Genomic DNA, 16278 nt, shown 5'->3' with positions numbered 1-16278 from the left:
AAGTGTTTTTGATTTTAGGAATCAACATGTCAAACTATCAAGCAGTACCCACTCACACTGACACCAGCCTTGGTCTCCACAACGAAATTGAATACGTAGTCACCCTGGCAAACGGAGTGCCTCCAATCAATTCCGACGCACCACAGGCCGTAGATCGGTTGATGTCAATTCTCATGTCGCCATTCGTGGAGATTTAGGCGCCGACCCTAAAAATAGCATCCGCAGAGACGCCCGGGCAGCCGATCGGAACGCACAAAATGGTGAAGAAGGCGAAATTAGACTTCGAATGATATTTGACATGCTACAAACTCAGCAGGCTGCGATAGCGCAACTCCAAAATCAGAATCGAGCCCCAAGTAGAATCGAATTCGATACATCATAGGAAGTTGCTCATAGGGTCGAATCCGTGCAGAAAAATTGAACGATAATGGATCGGAACTGATCCCGCCATCATTAAAATGCTCGAGGGGCTCACTAAACGGATAGAATCAGGTGAAAAGAAAATCGAGGCTAATGACAAAAAGGTAGAAAAGTACAACTCACGAGTTGACCAAATACCGGGGGCACCCCCAATCCTAAAGGGTTTGGATTCGAAGAAGTTCGTGCAAAAGCCTTTTCCTCAAAGTGCGGCCCTGAATCCCATTACTAAGAAGTTTCGAATGCCGTAAATCCCCAAGTATAACGAGACCACCGATCCAAATGAACACATCACTTCGTACACATGCAGAATAAAGGGAAATGACTTAGAAGATGATGAGATTGAATCCGTTTTGTTGAAAAATTTTGGAGAAACTTTATCGAAGGGGGAAATGATATGGTACCACAATTTGCCGCCCAATTCCATCGATTCTTTCACCATGCTCGCCTATTCGTTCGTAAAGGCACAAGCCGGAGCAATAAAGGTCGCGACTAGGAAGTCGGACCTCTTCAAAGTGAGACAGAAGGACAATGAAATGCTAAGGGAATTCGTATCTCGATTCCATATGGAACGCATGGACCTACCCCCGGCTACCGATGATTGGGCTGTCCAAGCCTTTACTTAGGCTTTGAACGAGCGAAGTTCGATAGCATCACGTCAACTAAAGCAGAATTTGATTGAATATCCAACGGTGACCTGGGTCGATGTGCATAATCGATACCAATCAAAGATCAGAGTTGAGGATGAACAGCTAGGAGCCCCATCCGGTTTCGTTTACCCAAACAGGTCCGAAGGCAGGATTCAAAGAGACATCGACAGAGTGCCCCAATCGAACAAAGATCGATACCAACCATATAGCGCAGATCGAAGAAACAACTGACCGGAACGTATCCCGTTCAAAATGATCAAAAGAATGACCGACGTCAAAATTCTCGAGGGCTCATGAGTAAGAATGGCTTCGATAAAAACGTCGAGCCTAAGGAAGCACCACGATTATCGAAATACAACTTCAGCATCGATGCTTCAGGTATTGTGTCGGCCATTGGACGAATCAAGGATACTAGGTGGACCAGACCCTTGCAAACTGATCCAGCTCAAAGGAATCCGAATCAAATGTGCAAGTACCATGGAACCCATGGTCATAGAACCGAGGACTGCAGACAGTTAAGGGAGGAGGTAACTCGTTTATTCATTGAAGGTCATCTTCGAGAGTTCTTGAGTGACCAAGCAAAAAATCACTTCAGAGACAGGGATGCAAACAGGAAAAACGAACAGGAGGAACCACAACACGTGATTCATATGATCGTCGGTGGGGTCGATATCCCTCAGGGTCCGACATTCAAACGCACCAAAGTCACAATCATAAGGGAGAAGCATACCCAGAATTACTTACCAGAAGATACCTTATCTTTCAACGATGAGAATGCGGAAGGGATCGAACAGCCCTACAACGACGCACTGGTAATATCTATCCTTATGAATAAAATTCAATTTAATTGTGTGTTGTTGGATCCAGGTAGCTCAACAAATATTATTGGATCGGGGGTCGTGGAGCAGCTCAGCCTTCAGGATCAAATCGTGTCTGCACCTCGAGTGCTCAACGGTTTCAACATGGCAAGTGAGACCACAAAAGGGGAAATCATAATGCCAGTGAACATGGCTGGAACTATCCAGGAAAGAAAGTTCCATGTAATAGAAGGTGATATGAGATACAACGCACTACTCGGGAGACCCTGGATCCATAATATGAGGGCAGTACCTTCAACGCTTCATCAAGTCTTGAAGTTCCCAACACCGGAGGGAGTCAAAATGGTGTATGGCGAACAACCAGCAGCCAAAGAGATGTTTGCAATGGATGAGGTGATACCAGTATCGACTCTAACATCAACAAAGGGACCAAAATCAAAGGAAAAGCAAAAGGTCAAATAGCAACCACAGTCGCGGGCTTCGACCAGGTCGAAATAACAGAAAATTATCGAGGACGATGATTGCATGATACCTCGAACCTTCGTAATCCCCGATGATTCCGATGCCACAAAGTCAACGGTCAAAGAGTTGGAACAAGTCATATTGATCGAGCACCTGCCCGATCGAAAGGTATACCTGTGCACGAGGCTAACTCCCGAGCTTAGAGAAAAACTCGTTAAATTCCTTATTAAAAATATGGATTGTTTTGCTTGGTCCCACCTTGACATGACAGGGATCCCATCGGAGATCACCACTCATCGATTGAGTTTGGACCCGAAGTTTAGACCGCTAAAGCAAAAGAGAAGGCCACAGTCCGAGGTAAAGCATGCATTCATCAAGGACGAGGTAACCAAACTTCTCAAAATAGGGTCCATTCGGGAAGTAAAATTTCCCGAGTGGTCATCAAACGTAGTTGTAGTCCCCAAGAAGGGGAATAAACTTAGAATGTGTGTAGATTACAAAGACTTAAACAAAGCATGCCCTAAGGTCTCTTTTCCACTGCCAAATATCGATCGCATGATTGATGCCATGGCCGGCCACGAGATCCTCAGCTTTTTCGATGCCTACTCCGGGTACAACCAAATACAAATGAACCCAGAGGATCGGGAAAAAACTTCATTTGTCACTAAGCACGATACTTATTGCTATAATATAATGCCGTTTGGGCTAAAACATGCTGGTGCTACCTATCAACACCTAGTAATCCGAATGTTCGAAGGACAAATAGGTAAATCAATGGAGGTTTATATTGATGACATGCTAGTTAAGTCCCTGCGCGCAGAGGACCATTTGACACATTTGCCGAAAACCTTCAACATCTTGAGAAAATACAACATGAAGCTCAACCCCGAGAAGTGCGCATTCGGGGTCGGTTCAGGCAAGTTCCTCGCCTTTATGGTATCAAATCAGGGAATCGAGATCAACCCCGATAAAATCAAGGCAATCGAAGACATCATAGTCATGGACAACATTAAGGCCGTACAAAGGCTAACAGGACGGATAGCACCTTTAGGCCGGTTCATCTCGAGGTCTTCTCATTGAAGCCATAGGTTCTTCTCACTTCTCAAAAAGAAGAACAATTTTACTTAGACTCCGGAATGCCAAAGGCATTGGAAGAATTAAAGAGGTACCTTTTAAGCCCACCACTGCTTCATACTCCGAAAGCGGACGAGCAACTCTACTTATATTTGGCAGTCTCGGAGGTCGCGGTAAGTGGTGTCTTAGTTCGAGAAGAACAAGGTACGCAATTTCCTGTTTACTATGTTAGCCGAACTTTAGGTGAAGCAGAGACTCGGTACCCACACTTAGAAAAATTAGCGCTTGCTCTAATAAGCGCCTCTAGAAAATTAAAACCATATTTTCAATGTCACCAAATTTTTGTTGTAACCACTGATCCCCTTCGCAACATCTTGCACAAGCCCGAGCTCTCGGGCAGACTGGCCAAATGGGTCATCGAAATCAGTGGGTACGATATCGATTATCAACCCCGAACGACCATCAAGTCTCAAATCTTAGCAGCCTTTGTGGCCGACTTTACACTAGCCCTTGTGCCCGAGGTCGAAAAGGAGCTATTGCTAAAATCAAGTACATCCTCGGGGGTGTGGACTCTTTTCACAGACGGTGCTTCGAATGTGAAGGGGTCCGGGCTAGGCATCGTTTTGAAGCCACCCACAGGCAATACGATTAGACAATCTATCAAAACCCCTAAGTTGACTAACAATGAGGCCGAGTATGAAGCCATGATTGCAGGTCTCGAGCTGGCTAAAAGTTTGGGAGCTGAGATCATCGAGGCCAAGTATGATTCCCAACTCGTGGTTAACCAGGTCAACAAAACCTTCGAGGTCCGAGAAGATCGAATGCAGAGGAACTTGGATAAATTGCAGGTAACCTTACACCGGTTCAAAGAATGGACCCTATAGCATGTACCTCGAGAACAGTGTGGTGAGGCCGATGCCCTTGAAAACTTAGGATCATCAGTCGAAGATGATGAAATTAGCTCGGGGACTGTCGTACAACTTTCAAAATTGGTGGTCGAAGAAGGCCACGGCAAAATAAACTCCACAAGCCTAACTTGGGATTGGAGGAACAAATATATCGATTATCTTAAGAATGAGAAACTTCCATCGGACTCTAAGGAATCAAGGACTCTACGAACGAAAGCTGCACAATTTACATTGGCCGAAGATGGAACATTGTATAGAAGGATGTTCGATGGGCCGTTGGCAATGTGCTTGGGTCCGGGAGACGCCGACTACGTCCTGCGAGAATTTCACGAGGGAACTTGCGGGAAACATTCCGGTGCCGAATCACTGGTTCACAAAGTCATCCGAGTAGGATATTATTGGGACAGTATGGGAAAAGATACTAAGGAGTTCGTTCAAAAATATGACAAATGCCAAAGGCATGCACCGATGATCCACCAACCCTGAGAGCAACTTCATTCAGTCCTATCCCCGTAGCCATTCATGAAATGGGGGATGGACATCGTTGGTCCTCTGCCATCGGCCCCAGGTAAAGCTAAATTCATTTTATTTATGACTGACTATTTATCTAAATGGGTTGAAGCACAGGCTTTCGAGAAAGTCAGAGAGAAAGAAGTTATAGACTTCATATGGGATCACATCATATGCCGATTCGGGATACACGCTGAGATAGTGTGTGATAATGGAAAACAATTTATCGTCAGCAAAATAACAAAGTTCCTCGAAGATCACAAAATAAAAAAGATATTATCGATGTTGTATCATCCTAGTAGGAACGGATAGGCCGAATCAACGAACAAAACCATCATTCAAAACCTAAAGAAGAGGTTGAACGACGTTAAGGGGAAATGGAGAGAAATTTTGCCCGAAGTGCTTCGGGTATATCGGATAACGACAAAATCCAGTACGGGGGCAACACCGTTCTCCTTAGTATATGGCGCCGAAGCTCTGATACCGGTCGAGGTCGGGGAACAAGCGTCAGGTTCCGATACACAACGGAAGAATCAAATCATGAGGCTATGAACACAAGCCTCGAATTGCTAGACGAAAAACGAGAAGACGCCCTTGTTCGAATGGCCGCCCAGAAACAGCGAATCGAAAGATACTATAATCGAAGAGCCAATCTTCGACACTTCAAAATAGGGGACTTAGTTCTGAGAAAAGTCACCCTCAACACTCGAGATCCAAACGAGGGGAAACTTGGCCCAAATTAGAAAGGACCATATCAGGTCCTTGGTGTCATCGGAAAGGGATCTTACAAGCTTGGCATGATGAACGGCGAATAACTTCCAAACAATTGGAACATATCACTCCTCAAACGATACTATTGCTAAGGTATGACTCTCTCTCTTTTTCATTTATATTTTACACTAACGTATTACAAGTGTTTGATCGAAGATAGCGGGAAATTCTTCAACACAAAGACTTCAGGTTTTAAAGCACGCGTTGCACTCTTTTTCCCTTAGATCGGTTTTTGTCCCAAATGGGTTTTTTCGGTGAGGTTTTTAACAAGGGAACAATTATATATGCTACCTGGGGACAATTCAACAGTATCTGAGGCTTTTTTACATTCAACCTCGAATACTGGGGGCATCACCCGCGGATGTTATGTTTTCAAGGAAGATGCTTCGTGTCAACAGGGTCTCGATAGGAAAATTTTGTAATGGGCCAAACGGTCAATCGAACCGTGCCCATGTAGATTGCCCGAGCCCTAATGACAAAACATGTACGCATGAATGATCTATTGAAAGAAGTACTTTTTCCCTATTAGATGTTCCATGCCTTAGTGAGATTTCTACTTTACAATTTCATACTTACATCATATTATGGAAACCGGCTCAAGAGCCAATCGCAACTAAAGCTCGAGCAAATTAACCCCGTACTCGGGGACTGCCATCCGAAAATCGACATACTCGAATTATCAAACTTCGAAATCTTAAGACCTTAAAAAGGAAATCCTCGATTTTATAGGCCACGGCCACCCCATTCAAGGACTGATACTTCGAACAAGTTTGAATTATAATCGAGAAAAAACCCCAATGGGCAAATATCAAGTTAAAGGCTACGGCCAAACTAACACGGTTCGGAGACGTTCGAATTCCATAAACAAACAGGCCTTCAAATATTTTCATAAAACCAGTTAAAAAAGGGCTACCCTCGGTATATTTACATAGGGTTTCGATAACATCAACCCTCAAAAACCTTAAGAGGTACCAAATTGTTCGAACTCCCTAACAAACTTATCCTAAGGCATAGCAAAGCTTTTCAATAACATTGAATCCTAATGGGTACAACTTTATCTCATGCTAAGGCATAACAAATTTGAATATGATTAAACTTTTTAAGCCGAAAAAGGGAAAAAAGCCGCTCTTTTGAGGCCATATCGGCCCGATTCAAGAGCCTAAGGGCCATTACATTGTTGAGCTCGAGGACTCACTATCGCTTAACCAAAACCCAAGTGTTTTTACTACCCCGAGTTCGAGCAAGTACTCACTCGACTATAGAAACTATAGTAATCCGATTTCAACAAAATTTTCACAAAGCAATGAAGTGAGTCAAATTTCTCACAAGACCTAAAATATATCAGAATTATCATAAGATGAAAGCGAAACAGAGACAAATCAAAACGAAAAAGGATCTTTCATATATGCAAAAGTATTTACAAAGACCACTCAGGGTCTTACACAAAAAATCCAAAAAAGAAGCAGAAAAAAATTCTAAGTGCCTAATCTTCCCCGGGAACTTCATCTTCATCTTCTCCGCTCTCGGATCCGCTCGTGCTCCCGGAGTCATCATCATCAGAGAGCAAAGCTTCGGTTTCAGCCTCTAGCACTTTCGCATTCTCGATAACGGCCGTGAGGTCAAAACCACGAGCATGAATCTCTTCCAGAGTCTCTCTCCGAGACTGGCACTTGGCATGCTCGGCAACGCAGGATGATCGAACCTGAGTAGCATCGGAAATTTCCTTTGCTCGAGCATTAGCGGCTTCAGCATCGACTCGGTAGACGGCCACGACCACATCCGCGTCGGCCTTTACTCTTTCTGCTTCAGATGCGGCCTTTGCAAGCTCAATGGCCAACCGAGTCTCGAGCTCCTCAATTTTCTTGGATTGGGCAAAGCTCTCTTCCTTCACGCTTTGGAGTTGACACTCGACCGAAGATAGCTGGGCTCGAGCAGTATCTTTCTCCGAGGCGAGACGGTCCATGTTCTGCTTCCACCCCAAAGTCTCTGCCTCTTTCATCTTATCCTCCTCGTGAAGCTGCTCAATCTTTTCGGCCTTCATCTGAACCTGCAGGATCTAAGTGTTAGTCGCCAATATCAAATTGATATGTCAAGCTCCCAAAAATTTACATTACCTGCTCGATGAGATCGGTCTCCTCTTTATGAGTTGTTGCCAATTCTGCTCGGAGGTCCCTGACCTCCTCTTCTTTTTGCACATAGAGGAGTTTGAGGGCGTCTCCCTCCTCCGTGAACCTTTTGACGTTGGCCTCACACCGGTTCATCTCAGCTCAGGATTTGGAAAATGCTTCCCGATGAAGAGTCATAGCCTATGGAGAAAGGAAGGAAATTAGACAAAATGAAATAAAAGCAAACATGAACCTAATAACGGGGGCTGAATCTACCTGGTTCAGGGGTCGCTGAGCCTCATCGAAAATGATCGATGCATCTAGGTCGGAAACATCATCGACCCCCGTGAAGCAGACACAAAATAAGGCATCCCCTTCATGGGCATTTCCCACATCGGGGTCTCCATAGACTGGGCCTCCCGAACCTTCAGAAAATGTGGGGAGGGGCGGCAAATCATCAATATTGATTTCCCCAAGCAAGACACTTGGGGCACTCTCTCCTTTTCGGAGGGCCTCGGAATCTGACCCTTTAGGCACACCCGCCGATTGTTCGTCACGGCGGACAAGCACAATCGCCAGTTGTTCGTCATGGTGGAAGACATCTTCAGCCCCCGATGACTCAGGGACTTTGCTCAGACTATCTTCCAAGATCTCCTCGGTCCGAAGATGAGCCTCCTCGACCATTACCGGCTCAGCTGCTTTGAAGCTTTGGTGCTTCCCTTCTTTTAAGCTACCAGCTCATAGTCAGCATGTTCTTTCTCTTCTTCTTCGTCTCGTAGTTTTTGGGCTACGTCGGTAGGCAGAGCGGCGGAGTCATCCTTTGACTTACGAGCCTTGCTCTTCTTAGGCTTTAGAGTAACAAAAGGTGAGACCCTTTTCCTCTTTTTATCCTTAGCCGGTTTCAGGGCCCCCTCTTCCCCAGGCGGGGGTGGCCTCATTTCGGCAACATCCCTGAGACCTGCATAAAAGGGAATAAAGAACAAATGTAAAGAAACATTTTAGAGAAGAGCATCAAAAGCGTATAAGATAAGCTTACCATGATTCTTGGCCTCCCATCGGCCCCTTGCTAAATCGTGCCACGAGTGCTCAACATATGTGGAAGTCGAAGCCAGCTTCCGAACCCAACTTTCGAGGTTCGGGATTGCACCGGGCACCCATAAAACCGCTACATCATAAGAAAAGATGTGGGTGAGGGAAGATAAAAGAACCAAAGCAATCAACATAAGATGTTGATGGGTTTGTTCTTATGCTTCATGTTCCATTCCTCGGGGAATGGCATCTTCTCGGCCGGGATTATATCGGAGGTCCTCACTCGGACAAACCAACCCATCCATCCCCGATCCTTGTCCTCTTCTATACTTAAGAACAACACCTTTGTAGCTCGGCGCTGGAGCCTTATTAACCCGCCTCGATAGAGACGGGGGCTATACAGTCTAATGAGGTGGTCGAGGGTGAATGGCATCCCTTCGACCTTGCTCACGAATAATCGAAGCAAGATAACAATGCGCCAAGAAAAGGGTGTATCTGGACCAAAGTTATTCGGTATTGGCGGCAGAAGTCGAGGATAATCGGATCAACGGGACCCAGCGTAAAGGGTAAGTGTAAGCACTTAAGAACCCTTCTACGTAAGTGGTGATGTCCTCTTCAGGGGTAGGAATCACCACCTCTTTGTTTTCCCAGTGGCAATCTTTCTTCACCTGCTCGAGATCGCCTTCGGTTATCGAGCATATGTATCTCAACACTGGTTTGCAATGGCCAAGGACCGACGAGGGTTTTTCAACTTTAAAATTGGAAGTAAGGTCCCATGACCCGGAAACGCACTCTTCGATGCGTGGCTCCACCGGCGTTTTATCACCGGCCGACCGCGATGAGGAGGCTTTTTCCTTTTGAGGAATGATTTTTGATGTTTTCTCCATTTTTATATGAGTTCAAAGAAAGAAGAAGACGAAACTTGTTGTTTTAAGAAAAGATTGGCAAACAGGATCTGAAGAACCAGCAGAATTGATAAGGTTAAAGGAAGTAGAAGAGTTTTTGAAGATTAGGGGAAATTTTGAAAGTAAAGTTTGAGAAAATTATGAAGATGGTCTATTTATAATATCTGCTATGACGGTTTGAAAACACTAGTGGCTGACCATCAACTGGCACTAATTAATGATCTTGAGAACTATGCAGACGCGACGCTTTGGTCGCCTCCGTCGCTTACGTCACGAGGGTGACGTCTTAATTGGTCGAGGTACTAAATCGAAGGCTCAATTCGTTTCTTCTCGTTACACTCCAAGAAATGAGGTGACTATCTGTATACGGTCAAAATCGGGCCTACCCGATTTTATTATTTGATCAAGACAAGAGAGTTGCATCAGGGGTAGCCTCGTAATGAATCAGACCCGAGCTCGAAGATGAGGCATCGAGTCTAAAGATCGAAGTGTCTGTTGAGATCGAGGCCAACACTAATCGAGATTAAGTTGAACGACTTCGGGTGAAGTGCAATAACGGAAAGGCGAGATATCCGTAACCAGTCAAAGATCACGGCGGAAATCTCGGAACAGATCAAATCAAAGGCGGTTATTTGTACCAATCATGAGATTTACTTCCGTAATTAGAATTGTACTATAATTAGGACTCGTCTACACTACTAGAAATCCGCCTAAAAGCGACCGCAAAAAGCGACCAGAGTTGGTAGCTTTTAGGCTAAAAAGCGACCAAAAAAGAGACCAAACGGACTTGGTAGCTATATTGATGGTCTCTAAGCTAAATGGACCCAATATTCCTGATATTGACTATAGAGACCAACTTTGGTCGCTTTATTAATTTAATAATATAAATTTGGCGACCAAAGTTGGTCTCTAAATATAAAATACTTTATTTATTTATTTATTATTAATCATTAAGAAGCGACCAACTTTTGTCTCTAATCCAAATATTATATTTTAAAATTTGGAAACTAGAGACCAGGGTTGGTCGCTTTTTTATTCAATAATTTATTTATTTTATTAAACTAGCGACCAACTTTGGTCCCTAAATACATGAATTTAATTTATTTTTTATACTTTAGCGACCAACTTTGGTCGCTATATCACCAGAAATTTTATTTTTTTTGAACGTGAAAAGCGACCAAATAGAGACCAAAGTTGGTCGCTTTTCTGTGTATTATTTTGGCAGAAACTGCCTGTTTTGGCAGCTACACCACCTGCCAGTCATACCAAAACCCTAACAAGCAACAACAACAACAATTCAAACAACAATTCCAATAAGAATACCAAACAACAACCCAACAACAACAACAACAACACAAAAACAACATTAAAAGCTACATTAAAACCAAGAAAGTGTAAATTTCAATAGAACTACCAAACTAAGTTAACTCTTATTACAACCCAATGGAAAACAAATTGTATTTGTCTAGTTCAAATTGTCTAAAATTCATTGATTGTTTGGTACATCATTATCATCACCCTCTGATGAAGTTTCATCATCATCACGGTATTGAGAAGGGTCTATTTGTCGATGACGGGAAGAATGATCACGGGGAGGACGGGAGGAACGACCACTTGGAGGACGGGACGAACGAGCACGGGGACGGGCAGCCTCTGGCGATGATGGCCGAGACCGGGGAATCGAAAAAGATCCAGCTAGGAGATTTTTGATCTGCTCTTGCATGCCCTGGCACTGAGCGACCACGCCAATGTACTTAGCATCTCTAAGCTTTTCTCTTTCCTTGGACGCTTCTAGCTCGGATGTGAGCTTTGTCACAGTCTCCCGCATAGCGGAGAGGCTCTCCCCATCAAGTTGCTCGGCTTGCGAGGAAGTCCCTATTCCTTGCATTCCACACCTATAGCGATGGAATGTCTTAGTAGGAAGGCCGTATACCTTCCCCCATTTTGGACCGCCTGCAGCCCGCGTCCATAGTCTTTCAACATCCTCGGCCGAAAGTTTGAATGGCGCGCCCGACTCATTAGGTGTCTGGCTGCGTATGAATTCCTTAGCTTCAACTCTGAAGCGATCCTATAAGAAAAAGTAAATTGAATTAGTATTTCAAAATTTATATAAAAGTAAATGAAAATACTTAATGAAAAGTGAAAACTTACATGTACAGTCGAGGCTCGTCCCTCGACCCACCTTTCTTCATCCGTCTCTTTCTTCTTCTTCACAATATGAGTCTCCTTGAATAGCTCATCTTGGTTCATCGGACGACCCAACTTCTTTTCCTGAAAACTCATAAATTTTAATTAATAAATAGAATAGATATACTTTGAAAATTAAAATAAATTAAGCAATTACGTACCATTCTTCTTTTTATTGTCCCCAGGCTGACCGCACCTCCAGTGTGCAAGGATCCTCCCTTCTCAGATGCGCGAGCTTTCTTTCCCTTTTCGCTCTTCTGTAAGAACTCTGCAGTAAGCCATTGCCTTTGCAAATCATCCCAAAACTCCTGAAGCAACCAGCCAGGCTTCTGGTTCAGCTGTCTAGCTATGGAGAAAGAATGCGACAACCGCTTGCGAGCTTTGAGATTAAAATTTGCAGCCACGTCCGCGCTATACTGGTGTTCCCATACACACTTGCTCTGTATTTCAAAAGTTAAATATTATATGAAAATATCATAAATATAAATAATTATACTGCTTAAAAGAACATTTATACCTTAAATTCATTGAAAATTGCCTCCTTCAGTGAGAATGGGAATTCACGCCAAGACGCATAAGGGGCATCATAAAGCTTTCTGGTTGCTTTGGTGATTATCCTCGTAGTAATATTACTCGGGAGGAACCTGCAATTTAATAAATAAAACAAATTAATATCTTAGTAAAAACTGTACAAAAAAATAAACATAAAAATAACAAATAACTCTTACCCATCACCCTCAGGGACTATGATGATCCTGCCATACTGATCATAATGCACCTCCTCGTCAGCAGCAGTAGCAGCATCAGCATCATCGTCCGAAACATGTGTATCAGAGGCATGTGTGGAAGGAGTAGGGGGGTCAGAGCTACTATCCCGCAAACGAAGGCCTCCAATAGGTGGAGTCGCTGATGAAGATAGATGTGATCCCTGTGACTGCGACATAGCTGCACGGATCGCAAGTGGCTGTGATACTGACTGCTGTGACCCGACTGGCTGTGACGCTGATGGCTGTGATCCATGTGGCTGTGACATGGATCGATGCGATCCATGTGATGCTGCTGGGTGGGATCCACGTGGTAGTGAGGCAGGTGGACTGTATGTCGGACGCACAGTCCGATGGCCCTGTGAAGAAACACCCGGGGTCTGCACGAAGGTGTAGGGCTGGTGATGCTGTGGCAGCTCAGTATAGCCATGGGGTAGAGGCTGTGGCATAGTGATAGGCAAATCAGAAGAGGGTGTAAAAGATTGATGAGTAGTATCTTCTACCCTCCTCTTTTGCTTCCTAGCCTTATCTCGACCCCGAGAACCACTACCTTCATTGTTACCTCGACCCTTGCCTGTCATCTGCATAATATAATACATATTTAGATTGAAACATATAAGGAAACTATCTATAAACGAGAGTTATCGAAGAAACCAACTTTTTAAAGCTCATCGACGTATTCTTCCTCGTCAGAGAATTCTTCTTCCTCGTCAGAGAATTCTTCTTCCTCACTAGTTTGAGCTTCATCAGTTGATTCTTCTTCCTCGTTTTCTATAATTCTTACTTCATTTATATCAACTTCTTCCAATATGTGTTCAGGATGTTCCAAATCATTTTCTAAAAGTTCGTCCACTATTTGGTGAACACTGGAGATATCGTTTTGATATGCAACATCCAACACATTCTCGACTTCGACCCTACCTACAGGCTTAGTTTTGATTACAACCCACCAAGCGGACTTATTCTGCCTCAATGGATAAGGAGCATAATACACTTGCCTAACATTATGTGCAATTATGAAAGGATCATAGCGATTATACTCCCTCGTATGATTAACCTCAATTATGTTGTATTGATTGTGTACTCTCGTACCTCTTGTTGGATTTGGGTCAAACCACTTGCATCTAAAGAGAATAATTTTCTTAAATGGCCAACCTGAATATTCTAGTTCTATTATTTCTTTGAGCACACCATAATAATCAATATCTCCAACTTGGTTGCCATCACCACCTTGAACCCACACCCCACTGTTGTTGCTTTTTTTATTTTTAGAGCAATCCTCTGTATGAAACTTATAACCATTCACAACGTACTTGGAATATGTTGTGACCTCAACACCAGGTCCCCAAGATATATCTTTCAAAAATTGATTTACATCATTATTTGGATCATTTACCTACATATTGTTAACAAAATTCATAAGTTAGCATAACTTCCAAACATTGTTTACCTACATAGTGTTAGAATATTTTAAGGATATACTTACAAATTGTTTGAACCACTTATCAAATGTCGTATATACAGCATCTTGGCCAAATTGACCCACGAAGTGACTGTGACACATCAAATATTTTTAGTAGTTGCATTGAGATGTAATCACAGTAAATTTTATATTTTGATAACTATTAAATCAATACTTACTTGAGAAATGGTACTACTTCGGGACAATTTAGCAACACATGAAGTGTAGCTGACTTGAACTCCATATCACTCAAATTTCTCTTTCTACCATCCTTAGAACATCGGCCTGGTTGATTGAATATGGACATAGGCGGATATAATGGATCATTCGTAAGGGCGACCGTGTGCCTGTTGGGCCTATTCCTAGCACATGGCACATTACTCTCAAAATAATAAGAACAAAAATGAGCAGTTTCCTTTGCAAGATAAGCTTCGCATATAGATCCTTCAATTCTATTCCTCTGCTTAACAAATTGTTTGCATTTGCCAATTGTCCTACATAATTTCAGGTTAGCCAAGAACATTCAAATAAAATAGAAAATTATATATGGACTATAATATTACCTCTCAAAGGGATACATCCATCTGCATTGAACAGGCCCTCCAAGTCGTGCCTCGTGTACAAGGTGGATTGGAAGGTGTTCCATCACATCAAAAAACCCACATGGAAATATCTTTTCCATCTTAGTAGAAGTTACACGAATGTTCTGATCCATCCGGAGTAGGTTTTCTTCCCTTAATGTGGAAGAACACAAGTCTTTGAAAAACAAACTAATCTCAGTGATAGGTTTCCAGATTCTTTCAGGCAAACCAGAAAACGCAATAGGCACTAAGGTCTCCATGAAAACATGACAGTCATGACTTTTCAAATGACTCAACTTCCCTACCTCCATATCAACTTTTTTCCCAAAATTCGACGCATAACCCTCAGGCATCTTCAATTTCGTTACCCAATCACAAATCTGCCGTCTTTCCTCCAAAGTGAATGTGTAACTTGCTTTGGGCTTGAATAACTTACCATTGTTTGCTGTCTGCAAGTGTAATTCAGGCCGCCTGCAATATTCTTGTAAGTCCATTCTAGCATTCGGGTTATCCTTTGTCTTACCTTTAACATCCATCACTGTGTTGAACAAATTGTCAAAATAATTCTTCTCAATATGCATGACATCAAGGTTGTGACGGAGAAGATTATCCTTCCAATAAGGCAACTCCCAAAATATACTCTGTTTGGTCCAATTATGAGTAACACCGTATCCGGGGAATCTATGCGGTGGAACTTCAGTAACTTTACTGAAGTTCTGGACCCTCTCCCAAATTTCATCACCTGAAAGTATCGGAGGTGGATAATCATATTCCAGTTTATTCTTTTTGAAAGCATTTTTCATTATTCTAAACTCATGACCCTCAGGCAAGAATTGACGATGACAATCAAACCATGATTGCTTTCGGCCATGTTTCAAAGTGAACGCTTTACTATTTTCCATGCAGTAAGGACAAGCTAGCTTCCCAGCAGTCATCCACCCAGACAACATTTCATACGCAGGAAAATCATTAATTGTCCACATTAAATTAGCACGCAAATTGAAATTCTGCTTGGTTGATATGTCATATGTTTCAACACCATCGTACCACAATTGTTTTAGCTCATCAATCAAAGGTTGCGAATATACATCTATCAAACTTTTCGGATTACGTGGACCGGGGATAATACAATTTAAGAATATATATGGACTAGTCATGCACAACTCGGGTGGTAAATTATAAGGTGTAAGAAAGACAGGCCAACATGAATACGGTATTGCAGATACAGAAAAAGGCGTGAAGCCATCCGCACACAGACCTAACCGAATGTTCCTTGGTTCACTAGCAAAATCTGGATATGTCCTATCAAAGTGCTTCCAAGCTTCTCCATCTGAAGGATGGCACATAACACCAGGTGGTCTTCTATTTTCAAAGTGCCATCTCATATGAGGAGCAGAACTCATCGACGCATATAACCTAAGCCCAATTTCAACATCTGGAATTCTCTGCCAGGCCTGCTTCCAATATATGAACATCGTATCAATCACTACACGAGGTACCAGAACATGACTGCATGCCTTTGCCGAATTCTCACCATGCACCACATCATTCACAGGACCATAATAACATTCTTAAATCATAGTAACCGACTACTTCCCCGAACTCTGATCGCTCACAATGCACCTCATGATATAT

Source organism: Nicotiana attenuata, unplaced genomic scaffold (genome assembly GCF_001879085.1).
Source record: "Nicotiana attenuata strain UT unplaced genomic scaffold, NIATTr2, whole genome shotgun sequence".
Lineage (NCBI taxonomy): Eukaryota > Viridiplantae > Streptophyta > Magnoliopsida > Solanales > Solanaceae > Nicotiana > Nicotiana attenuata.
The sequence above is the reverse complement of the archived record's forward strand: the minus strand, read 5'-3'. Positions refer to the sequence as shown.